Raw genomic sequence first — 21,109 nt, forward strand, 5'->3', positions numbered from 1 at the left:
GCTGTATATATACATATTTACCAGGTCTGTGTAACAGTTATTGCATGTGCCACAGAGCTTATACGGTTGAGGGGTATATACAGGTAAGTCTATGGTAGTTGGCATCAACAGCTCTTGTAAAGTGGACAATGGTAAGTGTAGTGGGTGGAACACACCTCAGATTGGTAAAACTCACACCCCAGAGGATAGTGTTGACCAAACACACAGAGAATACTATTCCCACACACACAGTCACACACACATAGTCACACACACATAGTCACACACACACACACACACACGCACACAAACACACACACACACACACACACACACACACACACACACACACACACACACACATACACATGCTCAGGATCACAGTCGCCAGTGTTGGGTTTGGAACTCCTACCCATCTAGTTAGTGGTAGTACAGTGTGTTGTTGTTATCACAGGTAGCATGGAACTAATAGTGTGATGACTGTTCCAAGGTACCTGTGAAGTGAATAACATCACATGCCCTTGTAAGACATGGCAATGGGGGTGACATGATGGGTGTGTCAGATGCATCAACATCCAAGATCCTCCCACAGTTCCTGGATGCTATGCTCATACATGCCTGTGAGCACATATATTTTCCCCCATCCTGTGAAGAGAGAGTCAGCAATATGGAACTGTTTTACCATGTAGTGCACTACCCTGAAGTACTGGGTGCCATAGATTGCACTCATGTATACATCAAGGCACTACCTGGTGAGCAGGATAGAATCTACATTAACCGCAAGGGATACCACTCCATCAACTGCCAAGTCATGTGTAATGCCCAAGGAATTATCTTGAATATGTGTGCTGGCAACCCTGGCAGTTTTCATGCCTCCAATATCTGGCACACATCAAAGCCGAACCAGATGTTTGCTAGGGAGGACATCCCACAAGGCTATTTACTGGGGGATGCTGGCTATGACTTGGAACCATGGCTGATGAGACCCATCAGAAGTGCACACACACCCTTGGAATTATGCCATAATGAGGTACATGCTCAGTCTAGAAACTTCACAGAGCATGTGTTTGGCTGCTGAAGTTATGGTTCCAGTGCCTAGATATATCTGGTGGAACCCTGCAGTATAATACATGCGCATTTACACAGATAATCGTAGTATGTGCTATGCCCCAAAATCTGATCTGGCAGAAACAGCTGCAGCAGAATCAGCACGGGGAAGGGGCACACATCCCCCACCAACAGCTAGGTCACCACAGCCACAGTCAGAGGAGGTCTTTGAGGAGGAACCATCAGCTACTGTCCCTGTAGACAAATGGAGGAGTGCTTATTATGCCCTTGTTTTGACTAAGAGACAATGTATAGCATGTTCACTGACCACCTAGGGACCTAATACCTTTCTCCTACTCACCTACATATATTACAATTGATGCCAGGCAACTCACACAACCTTTAACTACCCATGTATTGTCTGTGTATTGCTGGTATCAGACAGAGTTAGCCCCGAGCTAAAGGTGTGTCAACTGCTGCATTTGCAAGGTAAGTCCTGAACTTAGATTGTATTCTTTAGTAATATTATGACATCTCCTTGTATTTCTTAACTTGGTACAGTAAGCAAGTAAATAATGGTGGATTTGTACAGAAATTACCTTAACATGTGACTACGGACATGTATTTTACTAATATGTGTCCATTTGCAATTAGTAGGTCGCAGACATGAAACATTCATACAGTCATACCTCTGCAGAAAACTGATATTCACTGCATAGTCTCAGTTTAGAGCCATACCTTTGTACTGTTAAATCATTCAAGAGAGAAGTTAGAAAGTGAGGATATACTTTGCAGTTTCTGACTTCAGACTTGGGTGTGTCATAACAGTAACTACGCTTTGTTCCCTCATACACAAAAGAGGAGTGTACCCTTGTTCCTGCCATAACAGTAACTCAGCTATGCTTCCGCCAGCACAACAGTATATGCATGTTTATGCCACAGATAATTTCCTCTCACACTGTAAGGACAATTATATAGACAACTTACATATAGCATGTCTCAGTTAACTGACGAATTACCAACAAACACAGACATGTAAGACAGGCTGTATATTTGTAACCATAATTATGACAGGCTGTGTGACTACTAACTGCTCTATGTCTATATATAATACAGACCATTATATATACAAAATACAGTCTATGTTTTGATAGCAGTGTACATCCTTATGCAAGTGGTTGTGTGATGAATGACCCCAGTTCTGTGCTAGCAAGCTTCTTCTGTGTCAAAGAGGACTAAGGCATCCATCCTGTTTTCTGAAGTTGTATTGGTGTGAGGGTTTCAGTCCTGATATATGCAGAATTTTGGGGTGTGTAGTTTCAATTGGTAGTCTGCTTTTACAGACTTTGATTGTGTGTCCCTTACTTTTAATATTTATCATCTTTGTCTTCTTTTAATTTCACATTTTCTCAATGTGCCATGTATACAAAATATTTTCGAGAAGGTTTATTTAGTTTGCCTGAAGCGCAGCATTGCAGAAACAGGAAAAAACAAGATACGATTATGTCGAAGCAGACTGCCAACAACAAAAAGTGCATACTTTCAGTTATTGCTCTTAGTAATTGGGAAATCCTGGCCTGGAGTACATATAAAACTGGCCTATAGTAGGAGGTATATATTACATAGTAGTAAGTCTCAGACTTTGGCAATGTGGCTCATGTTTGCCTACTGCTTACCTACTTGCAAACATGTTTATTTTTCATGCATGTACACAGTTAACTATTGCACAAATCTGATGCTTCTGCACTATTACATTACATATATAGATATACAGATAGATAAACATATAGATATATATGAGATGTTCTTATTATTGTTCTATATTTCACAGTTCCTTTGACTGACATAAAACTACATGTGGAAACATTGTAAACTAAAGGCATAATATAAAGATATGTCCATATATTTACAATCCATCCATTTGTTTCCCCACCACCAACCACACCAACAAGCAGTACAACCCTGGGGTCTCCTTTCTTTTTTAACACATATGTCAACCACAATGCAAAGTGTAATATATACAGTTGTGTGCACCCTCATGGACAGGGCCATTTGGTGATGCTCACAGGCTTGCTCTGCCAAACTCAAACAGCCAAATATGTTCAATAAGAGTACTTGTGTTGTTACACAGCTAGGCTTCTAAACCGTATACTGCTGTTAGACTACTACCCTCAGATGATACTAAGAAGCTATGTGCCTATGCAGGCCTCGCAGGTTGTGGTTCCTCACATGGCTTGCTGATGCTATCTAAGTTCACTTGCAGTCTTATATAAATCTGACTTGTGCCATGGTGCTTTCATTAAGTACCGTGTTCTGTAGTCTGTGCACTTAGACAGGTAGGGGTTCAGTTCTCACAGCAGTAGACTGTGTGTGTGTGTGTGTGTGTGTGTGTGTGTGTGTGTGTGTGTGTGTGTGTGTGTGTGTGTGCATGCGTGCATGCGTGTGTGTGTGTGGGTGTGGGTGTGTCTGCGTGTTTGTGTGTCTGTGTCCATAAAGAAGAGTAGAAGTGTGTATCCTACACCTTCTCCAATAGCATGCTTTTCTAATAGCATTATTTTCCAATGTTTTGCTGTTTTCAAAAACATCCATTTTATGCAGGCCTCCAACCTCTTGTCTACCACATGGCCTGCTGATGTCATCTACTAAGATCACCTGCAGTCCTGTTAAAATCATACTTGTGCTGTGGTGTGTGCATTAAGTACTGTGTTCTGTAATTTGTGTACTTGTAGTCAACTGTGTGTCCATACAGAAGAGTGGATGTGTGTATCTCAAACTGATTTCTCCAATAGCATGGTTTTGCAGAGTTTTAGTGCTTGCACAAGCATCCATTTCATGCAGGCCTCCAACCTCTTGTCTCCCACATGGCCTGCTGAAGTCATCTACTATAAGATCACCTGCAGTCCTGTTCAAATCGGATGTGTGCTGTGGCACATGCATTAAGTGATGTGTTCTGTAGTCTGTGTATTTAGATAGGTAGGGATTTTATTCTCACTGCAGTCAACTATGTGTGTATATGTGTGTGTGCGTGTGTGTGTGTGTGTGTGTGTGTGTGTGTGTGTGTGTGTGTGTGTGTGTGTGTGTGTGTGTGTGTGTGTATGTGTGTGTGTGGCTGTGTGTGCATGTGTGTGCATGTGTGTGCGTGTGTGTGCATATGTGTGTGTGTGTGTGTGTGTGTGTGTGTGTGTGTGTGTGTGTCTGTGTGTGTCCATACAGAAGAGTGAAAGTGTGTAACCCAAACTTACTTCTCCAACAGCATGGTTTTTCTGTGTTTTGGTGCTTGCACAAACATACATTTTATGCAGGCCATCAACCTCTTGTCTCCCGCATGACCTGCTGATGTTATCTACTATAAGATCACCTGCAGTCTGGTTAAAAGCAGACTTGTGCAGTGGCATGCGTGTTAAGTACTGTGTTCTGTAGTCTGTGTACTTAGATAGGTAGGGGTTCTATTCTCACTGCAGTCAGCTGTGATGGTAGGTGTCATGTATGTGAGTTGCTGTGGGACATTACACAGAGAGTGTTTTACAGCAGCCTATGGAACACTGTTCTATACACATTCATTATGTCATTGTTTTTATGAGCTGTTATGAAGTGAAAGCCCTGTGGTATGTCCAGCTACTGTTTTTACTTATGTAAGAAAAAGCATAATTTTGTTTTTGTTTTTTTTTTTTGTTTGTTTGTTTTGTTTTTTCTGTGATTAATTTTGGAAAATATTGTGCTGCTTTTGACTATCTTGTCTATGTAATGTTTTGAACAAACATTGACATTTCCTGCTTTTATTCTGTTGCAGTTGTGTTGGCCGGGCTGTACGCTGGATTCACACTGGATGAATCCAGTTCTGTTTGACTACTGATAAGTAAATATCATGACATCTGCTTTGTGAGGAAACCCTCCTGTACCGTTGTGACTGAAGTGTACACTAGGACTATATATTTGAAGGCTGTCACTGGTCTCAGCTTGAACTTTAACAGTGTTGCATTGTCTTAGCTGCTCTTCTATTGTTTACATACAGAGAGCTTAATTCTTTGTAGTCATTCTTGCAGAAAAAGCAATACACTTATTTTCTATTACAATCAGCCAATGCTATCTAGCAGAGCAGATCTTCAACAGTTCAACACAGGTTTGAGAAGTACAGTTAAAAAAAGGCAGTAATGTCACATCTTACCTATCCACAAAATAACTATATTTCCCACTTTGAATAGACTCCTACTGCACACCCCATAGTTTAGCTCCAGTAAAATAGCACCACATTATATACTCCCATCCATTTCTCATTCTCTGTGCAGATACCAGGTTCGCACCTTACATTACAACCTGTCATTTTCCCTAGTATTTCTCTGCTAGCCTAATTGACATGTTTTTTTTTTTTTTTTTTTTTTTTACTCATTGCAGATAATGCTTCATTTTAACTAACAAGCCCAGACTACAACATCAATGAAGTACTATCATGGGTGGGGATACTCATAAACAGCAAAGACACCCAAAACACAAGCATGGTACACCAAACACTACACCCAAAGCACACAATACACATAAAAAGTAGCACCACTGTCTCACCCAAGAAGTGCCTAAGGCAATGGTTTTCTATTCCAAAGGTTGTCCTTATAGTTGATTGTGCATTAAGCCATTCACCCACCCACTCTCCAGCTTAAACAAGGATAAGTTTAGGGTCAGCTGTGTGGCACATGTAGTTGTCACATCACACACGCAATCAAGTGTCTCTACAAAGAGTCCCATATTAATCCATCATAGTTGGTGTTGGTATGCACAATTTGAGACATATCTCTAGTGAATATATGGAGATAGGCATGGCTGAGCTCTCTAAATATGTGTCCCAGGCATTTATGTCCCTACGTTTGACCAGCATTATAAGGTCACCTAGGATAATACAACAATATAAAGAACAAATGATTTTCTGAAATAGTTTCATTTCCAGTATCATTCTAAGAGTATCCAGTTCTTTTCAGTGTGGGAAAACATGTGGATATACCATGCTGCTTTGCAAGACATGGACTTCACATGGCACCTCTAAGCTTTTGTTTGCTGGCCAAGGCACTTGCCTCTGACATAATATGCCTTTATTAAGCAAGGTCACAAAAACAGAATTTAATATGTGAAAATATACAACTCTAACAAAATAAGCATCATGCTGCTAATATGTACAAGTTACCAATTGCATGTCCCCTTCCATGAACAAGAAAGGCCACATAGCATATTTATAATTACTTGGAACAATTAATGATGAACAAAACAACTTACTCAGAGACGATTTCAACTGTACCAACATTGATTGTGAAACTTATAGGAGGCCAAACTCAATTGCACAATACTTCCTGGACTTTGGTAAATCATATGCCATGGAACAAAAACTGCACTACCCAACAAGGGTCTGTAATATTGTAGATCTGGTCCTCACAAATAGCTTTGACCAATCTAAAGACTTTGCCTAGAGCCTGAGCTGTTTAAATCCAACCATAAAGCAGTCTTTTAAAATTAGCAATAGGTTCAGAATTAGAAAAATGAGAAGTCATTTGAAAATACATCTTCCATGGTAACTGCACATTCCTAAGGAATGGTATAATCTACTTCCAAACTGCAATTTCTACAGAGGACATAGACAACTATAATAAGGTATACCCTGATACCCTGTATAAACATATATGCAAATGTATATACACAGGCATACCTGATAGGATGCATTCTTGGTGGCTTTTTTATACTATGGTTGTAAAGGCATTGTATACTAGCATTGTACATTGGGCAGGTTTAATGGCCCTAGAATTTTGGTTAAATCAGGCTTGTATATATATATATATATATATATATATATATATATATATATATATATATATATATATGTATGTATATACAAGCCTGATTTAACCAAAATTCTAGGGCCATTAAACCTGCCCAATGTACAATGCTAGTATACAATGCCTTTACAACCATAGTATAAAAAAGCCACCAAGAATCCAACTGCATATCATCAATAATGGTCAAAAACTAAGTTGTATCCTGAATCCTTGATCTTAGCAATCCCAATAATGGTTTTAAATAATATGATAAAAATTCAGACAATGGTTCAGTAAGTGAACCATTCCCCACCACAATAGGTCTACCTGGGGGACATCCTGCATTTTTTATGGATTTTAGGGAATATATAAATATATATATATATATATATATATATATATATATATATATATATATATATATATATATATAAATTTTGCTTCATAGGAGAATTATGTTATTTTCAATTCTCACAATCAATGGTAACAACACTTGTTTTTTTACACACGTTTTGTTGATGACATTTTATGTTGTGGACAGGCACCACTGAGTCCTTGAATCGATTTGTCATATATCTTGAACAGTCTACTGAATTTTTAAGGTTTTCTGTGAATCATTACTATACAGAGATAAAGTTTTTAGATATACAGTTAATACAGAGTGGTGATGGTATTCTTCACGCTAAGGTTTATAGGAAACCATGTTGGAAAAATGGGTTGCTGGCTAAAGATAATATGCATCCAGGTTTTGTGTTCCGCAATATTGTCAAGGGACAAGCATTATGTTTGTCTAGGCTATGTACTGATGATGATACTCTGCATGATTAATTAAATATGTTTAATGTTAGACTTATGGCCAGAGGCTATAAACAGTCTGATGTTGACCACATCATGCAAGATGTGGTCGATGTCAGGGAAACAGAGGCAGCACCCTGGTTCTCTCATAGGGGGATATTGAATAGGAATGACACTGGATGAATTAGGAAACAGTCAGCTAATAGGAAGAAGGGCAGGGTTCCTCTTCATGTTACATATAGTAGTGACATTCGATGGGTACAGGATGTGATTAGAACAAACTGGAAAATCTTATGTACTGATGACTCCCTGAAAGACTTGGTGGGAGAATATCCAGATTTTGTCTTTAAGAGGAACAAGAATCTAAAACAGATTCTTTGTGATAGGCAGCCAAGGGTGGACAGTGGTTTTACTAAGGTTGGGACCTTCCCTTGTCAATGTTGCAAGACTTGTTTACACATTAGTAGGAAATCCTATTTCGTACACCCCATAACAGGGAAGCAATATGATTTTAGGGCTATGGTCACTTGCTTGTCTAAGAATATTGTCTATTTAGCAACCTGTACTTGCTGCCCCTCGTTTTGCGTGAGGAAGACAAACTGTAGATTGAAGGACAGGATTTTGAGGCATATGTCAGCTATTAGACTTAAAGGCAAGTGTAATGCACTCTCTCTCTACATGTAGAGAAACATCCAGGACATAGCTTTTTATTTCAGGCCCTACAACACATTAAAGTAGATGGGTCTATATTAGATCACCGACCGCTTAAAAAAATGAACCGTGATTAATCGACCCTATGTAAGCAAAAGCTTACAATCTCGAACTGTCAGAACAGTGATTTTTTTTCCCTAGGGAAAAAAATCGCTGTTCCAAAACACATACACACAATGCAAGCACACCAAATAAACAGCAATCCACACACATACACCTAAAATCTTACACCTAACCCTACACTAAACTATAGACACACCACTAACTATCCACTTACCTTAGCCCAAACCCTAACCCTAAGGTCCGTCACTATCGCACACTCACCTCACCCGCTCCCTTACACTAACTCACCTAACCCACCCTAACCCTCATGTGCACACAATCGCACACATACCTAACCCGCACCCTTATCCTAACTCACCTAACCCACCATAACCCTCACATCCACACAATCGCATGCTTACCTGAACCCGACTAGTAACTTTTCACCACAGCTCTGAAAATACCAAAGCAACAGAAACGGGCAACCGAATTCTTTCCCTAGGAAAAAATTTGGGTTTCTGTTGCTTCGATATTTTAAGCTTTCACTGCATAGGGTTCGATATTAGAACATTCGAAGGTTTGAAACCTCGATGTTCTAATATAGACCCAAGTAGACAATAGGAAGAGTGATGTTTCCAACTACACTGAATACTATGAAACAAGGTGGATTATTGAACTGGGGGCTAATAGGCACCCAGGACTCAATGATGTGGTGCCTTTAAGACCGATTCTGAATATGCGTAGACCTTACATCCAAAAAGACTAATTATTAATTGTTTTTTTATTGGTTTTAGAATGTGATTGGTGTGTGTTTATTTAAATATCAAGTGAATTGCTGTGTATTATATGTGTGTGAGGAAGGGTTTTATACCCGAAAGAGCCAGCATCTTGGTATATTAAATTATATTTGTTTATAGCCTGTTTGTCTGTGGATCATTTCCTCCTGCGATGTAACAGTACAGGTAGAGCTGGATGGGACACTTATTAGCTGAATTGTTAGAAAGTTCCCTCAAGTAGATAACTTATTGCAGGCTAATAGTTGTCATCCCCCACATATTGTTAAGAATATAGTTAAAGCTCAGTTTCTTAGATTAAAAAGAATCTGTTCGCCTGAATTAAAATATGAGAAGGAAGCTGAGGATATGATCCAGAGGTAGATAGAGTGCAATTGTTAAAGTACAAGCCCAAGAAGATATTAGGGGGTCCACTCAGATTCATTACAAGTTTTGGAAATAATACTAAATCTTTTATGGATCTTGTGCAAAAATACTGGCATATTTTACTGCTTGATGATGATTTGAGTAATACTTTACCTGCTAAATGTTTATTTACATTTAGATGTGGCAAAACACTAGGAGGTTGGTTTAACCATTATAAAAAGAGCAATGAAATGGGTCCCATTATGGAACAATTGTCATTGGGGGAACAATTGGTTAGGGGTTGTCAACCTTGTGGTCATTGCAACAATTGTAAATATGTTTGTAAAACAGAACAGTTTACAACTTCTAATACCTCTCGGGTTTTTGAAATTAAGGGGTTTGGAAATTGCAACACGGACTGGGTGATATACTTAGCCACTTGTAGTTGTTCAGCTTTCTACATTGGGCAGACTTTTTGTCCTTTGAAATTTAGGATTACTGAACATCTATGTGATATCAGATGTAAAAAAAGCATATAATGCATTATACAAACATAATGTAATACATAATACGGCCAAATTTTATTTTACGATTATTGATAAAATTGGTTTAATGATGAACAATAAAGGAGGGTGGCATAAACTGTTGGATCAAAAAGAAAAAAACAGATTATTATGTTAGGAGGGCTATTCTCACCTTGTTTGAATGACTGTTCGTAGTTGAGCAATTGAAAGAAAGTAGGAAGTATTTAAAAGCATGATGTCATGATGGTTATTTACACTGATGAAGGCTTACATAGCTGAAACTGGTATGTGATGTCATTTGGTTCCACCAAGATTAGAGTGCTGGCCTGTTTTGTTGTTTGGTTCTTAATGTTTTTAACCAGCGAGCTACTGCACTAGGCACCCTATTCAACCACAGTCTGAGTATTGCCTTTAGCCACACAGATTTGAAATCAGCAACCAATTTCCCTTACACAAGGGTGGATCAGCAGCATACACATGTTCACATGTTCTTATATCCCCTTAAGTTTAACCAGCCTTAACTGTAAGGCAATGGAATGGATTTTCACGGATATCAGATACAAGGACAGAGTTGACATACAAACACTACATCGGTTCCACCTTGGTTTTCTCAAGGGTAGGTTGTGCAAACTAAACCTTGTAATATTCAGTAAAAGTGACCAGAGGCATAGCATTTGTGCACAACTTTGACTTTTCTAGTTTGACTTGGTCAATTCCTTCCACATAATTTCACATTCATACATCAGTGAGGAACTAACCTAGGTGAATATCAACTCCTATGTTGTCAGGTGAATTGCAAACTGGCTCACAGATGAACAGTACTCATTCAAAGTGGGAGAGTTAACCTCTAGCAGCAGAAACATCATCCATGGGTTATCCCAAGTGCCACTGCTGTGGCCATTCATGTTTGCCATGTACATTTCAGAAGTTCAGACTACAACAGAGTGTCTGTGGCTAGCCAAGCTTGTGGTTGAATGTAGCTTAGGTGTTATCATTGAATCCCTTAACCATGTGACTGCTGTTAAAAAGGGGCTTACACAGACTAATGACTGATGACAAATCTGTGCTGTTCAACAAACTTCAAATAAGTGCAGCATCATTTCCTTTGGAATTAACAATGTTCCAGCTTATTATGACATAAACTTGAATACCCTAACCATGAATTCTGTATTGCTAGAACTGGGAACACAAGTAGACTGCAACAAGTGTCTACTGTGGTGAAGAAGGTTTTCTATATCTCGCAATAGATTATCAAAGGCATTGGAGCACTATCACATTAAGTTCTAAATACCCTATAGTCATCCCTCCTCAGGCCTATTCTTAAATATAATGCTGCCTTTGCTATGCAATGTAACAGACACCTGCAAAAACTAGATAGACCTCAGAGAATTCTAAGCTATAAAAATCAGGTTGTCAAACATTTGTCTTACATGGACAGACTGAAGTAGCTGTCACTGTACTCAGTATGATACAAAATGCATCTAGGTGACTTATGTATGCCTTACAGGGTTATCTCTGACCCAGCTATTTTGGAAATACTGCCCCTACATATGTCAAATGGAACTACAGTCACCTGTTTTATGTCCCTTCATATAGACTGACATATATAGGATGTGCAAGAGAGACAGATACATGTTGTATAGGTTGCCAGTCCTCTGGAATATGCTTTAAAACCATGTCAAGCAGTACACCTCCATGGCACATTTTCATCGCAGCCTGGATGACTTGATGTGAAACTGTTAATGTCTGCCCTGGATTGCCGTTGCTTCTCACATGGACATGGGTAGTCATTGCTAGACAAATCTTTACCATACATCATATCTGTCATCAAATTTTATATTGTGATTTAATGGATAGGCTTCTAAACACCATCAGGTCAATAGCTTAGTAGAATCCTATGTACCTATGAAGCTATTGTGATGTACATGGCAGAAACACCGTTATACTGTATTACTGTTTTGATGAGATCTGACTACAGTGCTGACCAACAATCCTGAGATTTGAATCTGATGTTATGACTTCTGATGTACACAATAACTCAGTAATAAAAATCATTACAGAGAAAATTTCTAAATGTATGAGACACATTTTAGTTGTTATCTTCACAACCTTTACAAAAATATCCACTATAAAGTAGTGAAATGATGATGTTAGCATCTGTGTAACTGGCCAGGTACATTATAACTGACAGGTGCAATCATCAGTTCAAAACCACACATGCAAATGTAGTCATCAATTATGTAAATACTCACCCTGTGCATCAGACACATAGCTTTACTATCCCTTAATCCAAAATATAGAAACAGGGATATGACACAGTTATCATCACTTGCACAGGATGTTGTGTGGGAATGCAGGAGGTCTAGGCTGAAACAAAATGTGTGTGAGTGTGTGTGAGTAAGCAAGGGAAGCAGGCAAGCTGGACCATGAAAATGTGTGTGTCTATGTGTAGGTACCCTCAATGTCACATTGGTGTATGAGTAGCTGCATGAAAACAACCAAGCTCAGTGCTAGCTCTATATGTCTGTCTGTTGGACAGCTGTGAGCCATGCATGGTAGAGTTGACAGTCCATTCTTGTTACCACCGACCATGAGAACTGTCTCTGCCAGGAATTGCACTGCCACCTCCCAGCCCAAGGCCAGAAGCAGGGCTACCACCTGAAGGTAAATTTCAACAAAACAGCTAACACCAACATAGAGTAACAGCAGCAGGTTTAATTAAGAACAGCAAAGCTTTCAGGTATCAAGTACCCTTCCTCAGTGCTTAATGACATTCACAAGAATTCAACAGTTTTTATACACATGCCAATTCATCACATCTAAATCACATACCCAATATAAGAAGTAATTAGCGATATTAATCAACTCTTAAAAATACATATTGTTAAAAAATGTATTAAGAAGTATATACACATATATCTGCGCATAAAATACTGGAATAACAATTCAGAACTTCTGCGTAATAATATTTTATATTAAATATTCATCTGCTTTAATTTTACTTACTATTAGGATGTACAAAATATTGCTTTTCTCTATAAATGCACAACAACAATTATGGCAAGCAAAAGTGCTATCCCTCAGATTTACTATTCCTCCATGCAGGGCTAGCTTAGTCCTGCATGGAAGCAGCCATTTAGGAGCAGGATGGCAGCGCACCATGCATATTAATGAGGCGTGCTGCCTGAGCTCCTAATTTTACACAGAGTGTGTAAGAGAGCAGGGAGCGCATCTGAGAGGAGAGCTTTCAGAATATACATGCCCCCACAATGAAGAACAGCAGAAAGTCCTAAGAAATGAGTGATACCACTTATAGGTGTCCGCATATCCCCATCAACATTCCCCCTGGTGTACAACAGCAAGTAAATACAAATAAAATGAACAAACCTGTATTTTTTTTAAAATCCGATTAAAGCTAACCGTAGGTGCGCAGGTGTGCCCATCGCTTAGCTATTGTTAATGCAACATAAATGGCTGAAGAGGATAACAAGGAAGATGTATGCAAATGAAGCAGTATAGCAATAGTGTAGTGGGCAGAGCATTTGCCTTACAAGCAGGCATTTGTGGTTCGAGTCCCACTGCAGCAAATTCCATTTTCCATGCCAAAGCATGTTATGATGAATATTGTTGTTGCATAACCCACTAAATAACATATATTTATGAACTGGAGTACTGCAGTAAATGCACATATGAGGTGTCAGTGTCATAATGAATAAAGCACTAGTAAGTAGGTTTAAGCACCAATAGCCAGTAGTAAGCATATTTAAGCACTAGTAAGTGGGTTTAAGCCCGTGTGCATGGGTTAAGAAATGTGCACACAGGTTAAGCAATTTTGAAGCTAACTCTCTGTAAGCATACGTAATCGGAGGTTAGCATTGCTTACCCTCGTGCAAACCTGTGCAAACCCACTTACACATGCTCAAAAGTGCCTTAATCACTCTGCATCCAGTGGCCCTTGTTCTGCCCAGCAACAAAATAAGCAGCCTTGCAGGTCTTGAACCCAGGACCCTACACATTATAGTCACAATAGTGAACCACCAAGCCATCACAGCAATACAGAAGAATGAGGTATCAGCAAACAAGTCTTCACTATAGTAAAATCAAACTGAACCTGTGAAAGGAATCAGTATACAGACATATGTTCCATAACCCACTACCTAATCTAAATATGTGAACTGGAGTACAGCAGTAAGCCCAGAAGTCAGGTGTAATTGTAATAGAGTGTTGAAGTCCCCAATAAAACACAAGGACCCTATACATTGTACGTACACATGAATCATGGATACCAGGCATACATATAAGATGTAATGAATAATAAATCAATGCCAAAAAGGAAATATAATGCAAGGTCAAATGTAAACAATGCTAAGCATTGCACAGGCCAGCTTAAGAAGTGCAAGCAATGTCTAGGCCAGCTAACTCAATGTGCCCAGTGTTATATCCCTTTAAACAATGCCAACCTTAGGTAAGCAGGTTTGCCCATAGCTTAGCCTTTTCAAAACCAGCCAATCACGAAAAAGTGTGGGAAATCAGCCCTACTTAAACCCAAGCAGTGGGAATACATCTCATAACTGGTTGTAGCTTCCCTTGCAGGCACTATGTCAGGAAGGGGAGAGGGTGTGCGCTTTCGGGTACAGCGCTGGTGCATCCAAGAGTCCAGAGTCATGGCAGGGACTCCTTGTCAAAGACCATGAAAAGATACTGCTGCAGGGCCAGTACCAGGGTTCCCAAACTGGTGAGCAGGTCAGGCATCACTATGCTGACCTGAGGCAGCGTAAGGGGGACCTCTTGGAGCAGTAGATCCAAGAGACTAGAATGGCAGGGGATGCCCCAGCTGTGTCTAAGTATCACCCCACTACATGTGTAATAATTGCCAGCTCATGTATATCATGGATAGGTATGACTAAATATTCCTCTTATGTCCTCCACAGCTGCAATGGAGCAGGCCACAAACCAGGAGGCCCATGGCAGTTGCCTGGAGAGGTTCTGACATGAGGCAGGTCAGTAATACTCTTGCATGTACTGTCATAGGGAATAAATCTAAAAGTATTATTAAATGAATTGCCTGTATAAAACCAGTATTGTTTAAGGCAAGTGCTGCATACATCGGAGAATATGGCAGGGAAAGACTCATATAGTATGTATGGAAATAAAAGGGTAATAGCCTGACAATAAAGTTCTAACTGCTGGACTGCATGTGTATTCTCTGGTATCATATGTTAATGTAGATTTGCATTCACATTCATAGGTTCATAGGTTCATAGGTAGGTACTAGGTTATCTTCCCAAAGGCATTTTTTAAGCCTAGCCAGATTTTGTCAGCTTTCGCCACACCATTGATTAAGTAATTGAGCCTCTGTCAAGTAGAGCCAATGAAGTGATCCCAGGGGTATATTTTCTGTTACCCATCCACTCGTCAAGGTTTCTCTTGAAGAGTGTTAGTGAGGGGCTCTGCCTAATGTAGTTAGGAATTTTGTTCCAAAGCATGGGGAGTCTCTGTGACAGGAATATATCCCTCCAGCATGTTCTGTTTATTGTTGTGGTGAGGTTTAGCTCACTAGAGCGTGTGGCTCACAGTGACTTGGATTTCTTTAGGTAGAGCATGTTCATCAATTCTGAGTTGGACATGGCTTTGTAAGTCAGGCAGAGATCACCTCTGAGTAAGTGATATGCCACTGAGTACAGCCGGAGTTTTTTCTGTCAGGTTGCATAGGACATATAGATTGAGGCCAGTAATCCTCTTGGTGAGGTACTTTTGTGGTCTTTCCAGCTGTTGGAAGTGTCTTGTGAGGTACATCCTAAATGTGGTATTGTACTCTATGATGGGTCTGATGAGTGATGAGTAGAGGGGCACAATAACCTCTTTATTTCTAGATGTAAAACCTTTAGTAATTAGATGGGCCACATAGAAGGATTTCCTAACTACTTTGGCAATATGATTGTCAAACGAGAGATTACTATCTACCTGGCTCCCCAGATTTCTTATTTCATCTTCTGTATTAAGGGGGCTGCCAACTATTTGGTAATTCATGGGTGTTTTGTTTTTCCTAAATGGGATGACTATGCATTTTTTGGCATTTAGCTTGAGGCCATGACTTTGACACCAGGTGTCCATCTCAGTAAGGCCCTTTTGGAGGATGTCCGTGTCAGCCAAAAAGTCAATTATGGCTCCCAGTTTTCAGTCATTGGCGAACTTGGTTAGCCATATTCCTCTGTATTTGCCTGTACTTCTGAGAAGTATATGCTGAACAGTAGTGGTCCCAGGACTGAACCTCGTGACGTAGGGGTTTATGTTCAGGCTGGTGAGTTTTTCTGTAATACCCGAGTGGGGAATGGTTTTGAAAGCCTTGGTAAGGTCAAGGTAGGCTGTGTGAACCACCTTTCCCTCATCTATGGCCTTGGTGACTGTCTCATCTGCCCTTAACAAAACCGGACTGGGTCGGGTCAAGTCTTTGGAGGTTCCCAATGTCTTTGTTAATGAGTTCCAAGATGATGTGCTCCATAGTCTTGCAGACCAGGCTAGTCAGGCTTATGGGACGATAGTTACCAGGGTCAGTTGTGGCCCCTCCTTTGTGGAGCGGAATAACCATTCTGTGTGCCATTCTATGGGCATGAAGCCTGTAGAGAGGCTGAGGTTGAACAGCGTGTTTAGGTGGGGGGTTAATTCATTCTGTAGCTCATGCAAAAAGCAGCCTGGGACACCATCTGGCCCCATTGATGATGTGTTTTTGGCTTTTGAATGAGCTGTTTTCACCTGTGCATTTGTGATTTCTGGGAAATAACACTTTTCCATTATTGTTGTGGGCCCTTTTGGTGGTGGTGGGGGGGGGGTTCACTTAATCTATCTGCCAGGATGTTGGCAATATCAGTAAGTTCAGTATATTTTGTGCTATTTTACACTAGCTCAGTGCATATCTCCGAGTTGCCACTTAGATTCTTAACATAGCTAAAGAAGGCTTTGTAGTTATTGTTTGAATCCTTGGCTATTTTTCTTTCGAAGTTAGCCTCGGATGATTTTATGAGGGACCTTACTTTGTTACTGATACTGATCACAAATGTCTTTCCTTCTTGGGATTTGCTTTTTTTCTGAACTAGTTTCCTCCTTCTGTTGTATAGCCTGTTTATGGCAGGGGTCCACCAGACTGGTTTCCTTCTCTTAGAGGAGTGAATCTTGGTTTTGCTAGGAATGGCACAATCCATGCATCCTTGTAGGTGCTCATAGAGTGCATTTTTAAAGGTTTCTGCATCTTGGGCAGTGTTATCCTTTAGCATGGGGGCTGTGAAACTTACTGCCTCTGTCTTAAGTAAGGTGAAGTTTGCTTTAGAAAAGTTTTTACTGTGGTTTCCTTAGTTGGAGGTGGTAGTGGGGTGTGGACATTCAGAGTGATTAGTTTATGGTCTGCTCTAACCAGTGATGGGTTGACCATCGGTGTGGAACACCTGTCGTCCATGTTGGTGATGACCAGGTCCAATATGTTTTCACCTCTGGTAGGGGAGTTTACCAGCTGATCCAGTAATTTTGAGTTGATGAATTCCAAGAAGCGCTAGGCCTGAGAGTTTGTACTCAAGTAGTTTTCCCAGTTAATGGTAGGGTAATTGTAATCGCCCAATATCAGGGTGTTCAGGAGGACCGTCATGTTTTCCATTGTCTCCAGAAAGGAGGAGTGGTGGTCCTGGGTCATGGAGGGTGATCTTTAGCAGGCCACGACTTGCATTGCAGATTTGCCTGATGTTAGTTGCACATGGATGATCTCAGAGGTACCATTCTGCACCACTAACCTGGAGGTGTAGGTATCCTTGATGAATATGGCTACACCCCCTCCTTTTGTGTTTTGGTTCATGTTCTGTGGCCAAAGCATGTGGTATGAGTTGCAGCCTGGTAGGGCTGGAGTGCTCTGTGGATCCTTGAACTGTTGTAATTAGTAGTGTTACCCACACCATGCACCATAAATAGAATGTGCAGGAATGCCTGTATATGACTGGTGTAATCCCCAGAGGCCATGTAGTACAACTGAGAGACACATAGACAGAAAAGAGGAAAAAGGCAGACAACAAAACCTGAATAGCACATGCAACTGAGAGTTGAACTGTTGTTTTTTTAGCACACACTGCCATGGTTTGAATCCTAAACTTGACCAACAGTGAATAATAGAAAACTCAATAAATGAAGAAATGAACAGCCAGGAATCCAAAACAACTGTAGAATGAAGAAATTTAATCCAAAATTGTTAAGCACTTTCTTCCCTGTACAGATAAGAGACTTCCTCAGAACAAATTTAAAAATCAAGACATCTTTCATCACCCAACCCAGCTTTATATAATAACCCCAATTACACTTGATAAAGTCTTAAAAAGACCTCATTATTCACTTATAATGCAATATAACACAATATTAAAATTAATACATACTTAAAAAAAAGAAAAAAAAATATATATATATATATATATATATATATATATATCACTTTAATTTATTTTATTTGACAAAATACAATATTTATAAATATATAAAATCAACCTAAAATGTGCTTCAATTTAAGTACACTTGATAATGAAATGGTTTCATTAATTCCTGTAAAATTAACTGCATTTAATTGGAGTTGCCATCTCAATTCACAGATGTCCAAGTGGACATCCAAGACCCTTCCCTGCAGATCCTTAGTCATCTGTTGTAACACTAAAAACTTAAAACTATGATCATTATGTTCTAAAATATGTCGAGACAGTGCATTTGTTTGTTTTTTGTGTTTAATGTCCAATAAATGTTTGCTCATTCTGTTTTTAATATGCCTTAGCGTTTTCCCCACATAAAATATTGGACATTTTGTACATTTGGCTATATAAACCACATTAGCCGTCACACAATTAAAATGGCCATACAACTTCAAAGTTCTTCCATTTAATTCAAACTTCTCTCCTGTCTCCAATATATAAGGACAAAAAACTGCAATGCTGACACTTGAAATTTCCTTTAGCCCTACATGTGCCCCCTCCGTACTGATGTATATTGCTCTCAAAAATATCCTTAAAGGATCTATCCCTCTTATATATAACCAAAGATTTTTCCCCTACCTTCTGGGCAACATTATTCTCAAAATGTAATATATCCCATTCGTTATATATAACTTCCACTATCCTATGCACATCATGATTATAACATACAATAAATCCCACTTGGGTTTCAAAATGAATGTTCAACCTTTTCACATTACTACTATCTTTTCCATAGATCAGAATTGGTTTATAAAAACCTTTTTCCCTTTTCATAATTACTTCGTTGCCAACCTCTCCTAATAAATTAACAGGGTAACCCCTTGCTTCAAACATGTCCAAAATAAATTTAACTTCTTCAAAGAAAATTGAATCCGAGCTGACCATCTGGCCGCCCTGACCAATTATCCCTTAATTATGGACTTTTTCTGAAAGGGAGGGTGTGCACTCATATATTCCAAATATGAATTAGAAAAAGTCTGTTTTCTATGAATTCTTGAGCTTAACGCCCTATCCTCTGTAATGGATAAATCAATATCCAAATAAGCTATACTATTGAAACTATGATTGTGTGCAAATTTTAAAAAAGGAACAGTGTTATTAATATAAATGTAAAATAATTTTAATTCATGTTCAGTGCCATTCCACAAGATAAATAAATCATCTAAAAATCTTGTATAATAAATTATATTGCCCATAAATGCACAATTAAATACAAAATGTTGCTCCCAATAAGCCATAATATAATTTGCAATGATGGGGGCGCATGCTTCTCCCATTGCTACCCCCGTCTTCTGCCTATAATACTGAACTTCAAAACTCAAATTATTTTTTAACACAACTTCCATGAGGGTCACATATACATTTATGTCATCCTGATCAAAGACCCCAGTTTTTATTAACTGCGCTTCTAGCCACAACAAACCCTCCTCATGTGGTATCACAGTATACAAGCTTAACACATCTATTGTGACCAGAATACATTCACCATTTACATTAATTTCCCCTACTTTATCAAGGAATTCCCAAGAATCCTTACATATGTAAGGAAAACAAATGTAACATATATTTGCAATAGTATTTTTCTATGAAAATTGAACAAAATGAAGAGAGACATTAATGAATATGCCTCTCAGAGGGTGTACCCTATGTCATCGGGAAGTATGGTTCTGGAGGAGTTGTCCAATCAGAACGCTGATATGAGAGAGAAACCTACATCAAACGCTGATGGTTATAAAGTGAATAGGCAGCGGTCGGAGTCCCTTTTGGGTGAAGACAACATAAGGCGTTCTGAACAGTTAAAAGGAAAACAGCAGCAGTCCTGTTTTTTACCGAGAGGTACTCAGGACTTCAACAAACAGGGTGCAAGACCGAAAACCCATTCCAATGTGAGGAGCAAGAGCCGACAACAGAGGAATTAATGGATTTGGCTTTAGAGATGCTTTTACCTGTCAGTACTGAGGTAACAGTTTTGGACTTTACAGATGGGATAACAGGTTTGCCTGACTGTCTAAATAATGAAAAGTTTGTAACTGAAATTGTAGCCGCAGATGTTGTTCAAATGGATGACGGTTATATAAAGGATGTTTCCATACCTGAAATAATACAAACAGTTGGGACTAATGGTGTCAATAGTTTGAGCAACATGAATGATGGTAACATTGTATGTATTTGTGGGGGAGGTGAGGAAGTTTTGTTAAATGAATTAAAACCACGAGTAGTGTTAAATAAAGCATGGGATTTTAAAGTATATAACTATTCAGATAGAATAGTTTAAACTGAACATGTGGACATTCTTACAAAAGGGTTTACCTTTGTGACCTTTAGAAGGGCGAGGTTGGATAATACGCTTATTGATTTGAAAAGTTATACGAGGAAATTGAACTTTAAGGTATGGCCACAATTCTTCTGATGCTACGATTAATAAGGATATGGGACTAAGGAGACCCAGTATGTTTAATCCCTCATTAAACAATGTTATAAAATTATTTGGAAGCAAATGTGAAAAAGAAATTCGAAAGGTATTAACATTACAATTTCCAAATGACACTATTAATTTGACTAAAAATGAACAAACTATGGTATTTGAT

Source organism: Protopterus annectens, chromosome 8.part0, assembly GCF_019279795.1.
Source record: "Protopterus annectens isolate FY-2018-M chromosome 8.part0, PAN1.0, whole genome shotgun sequence".
NCBI classification, from domain to species: Eukaryota; Metazoa; Chordata; order Ceratodontiformes; family Protopteridae; genus Protopterus; species Protopterus annectens.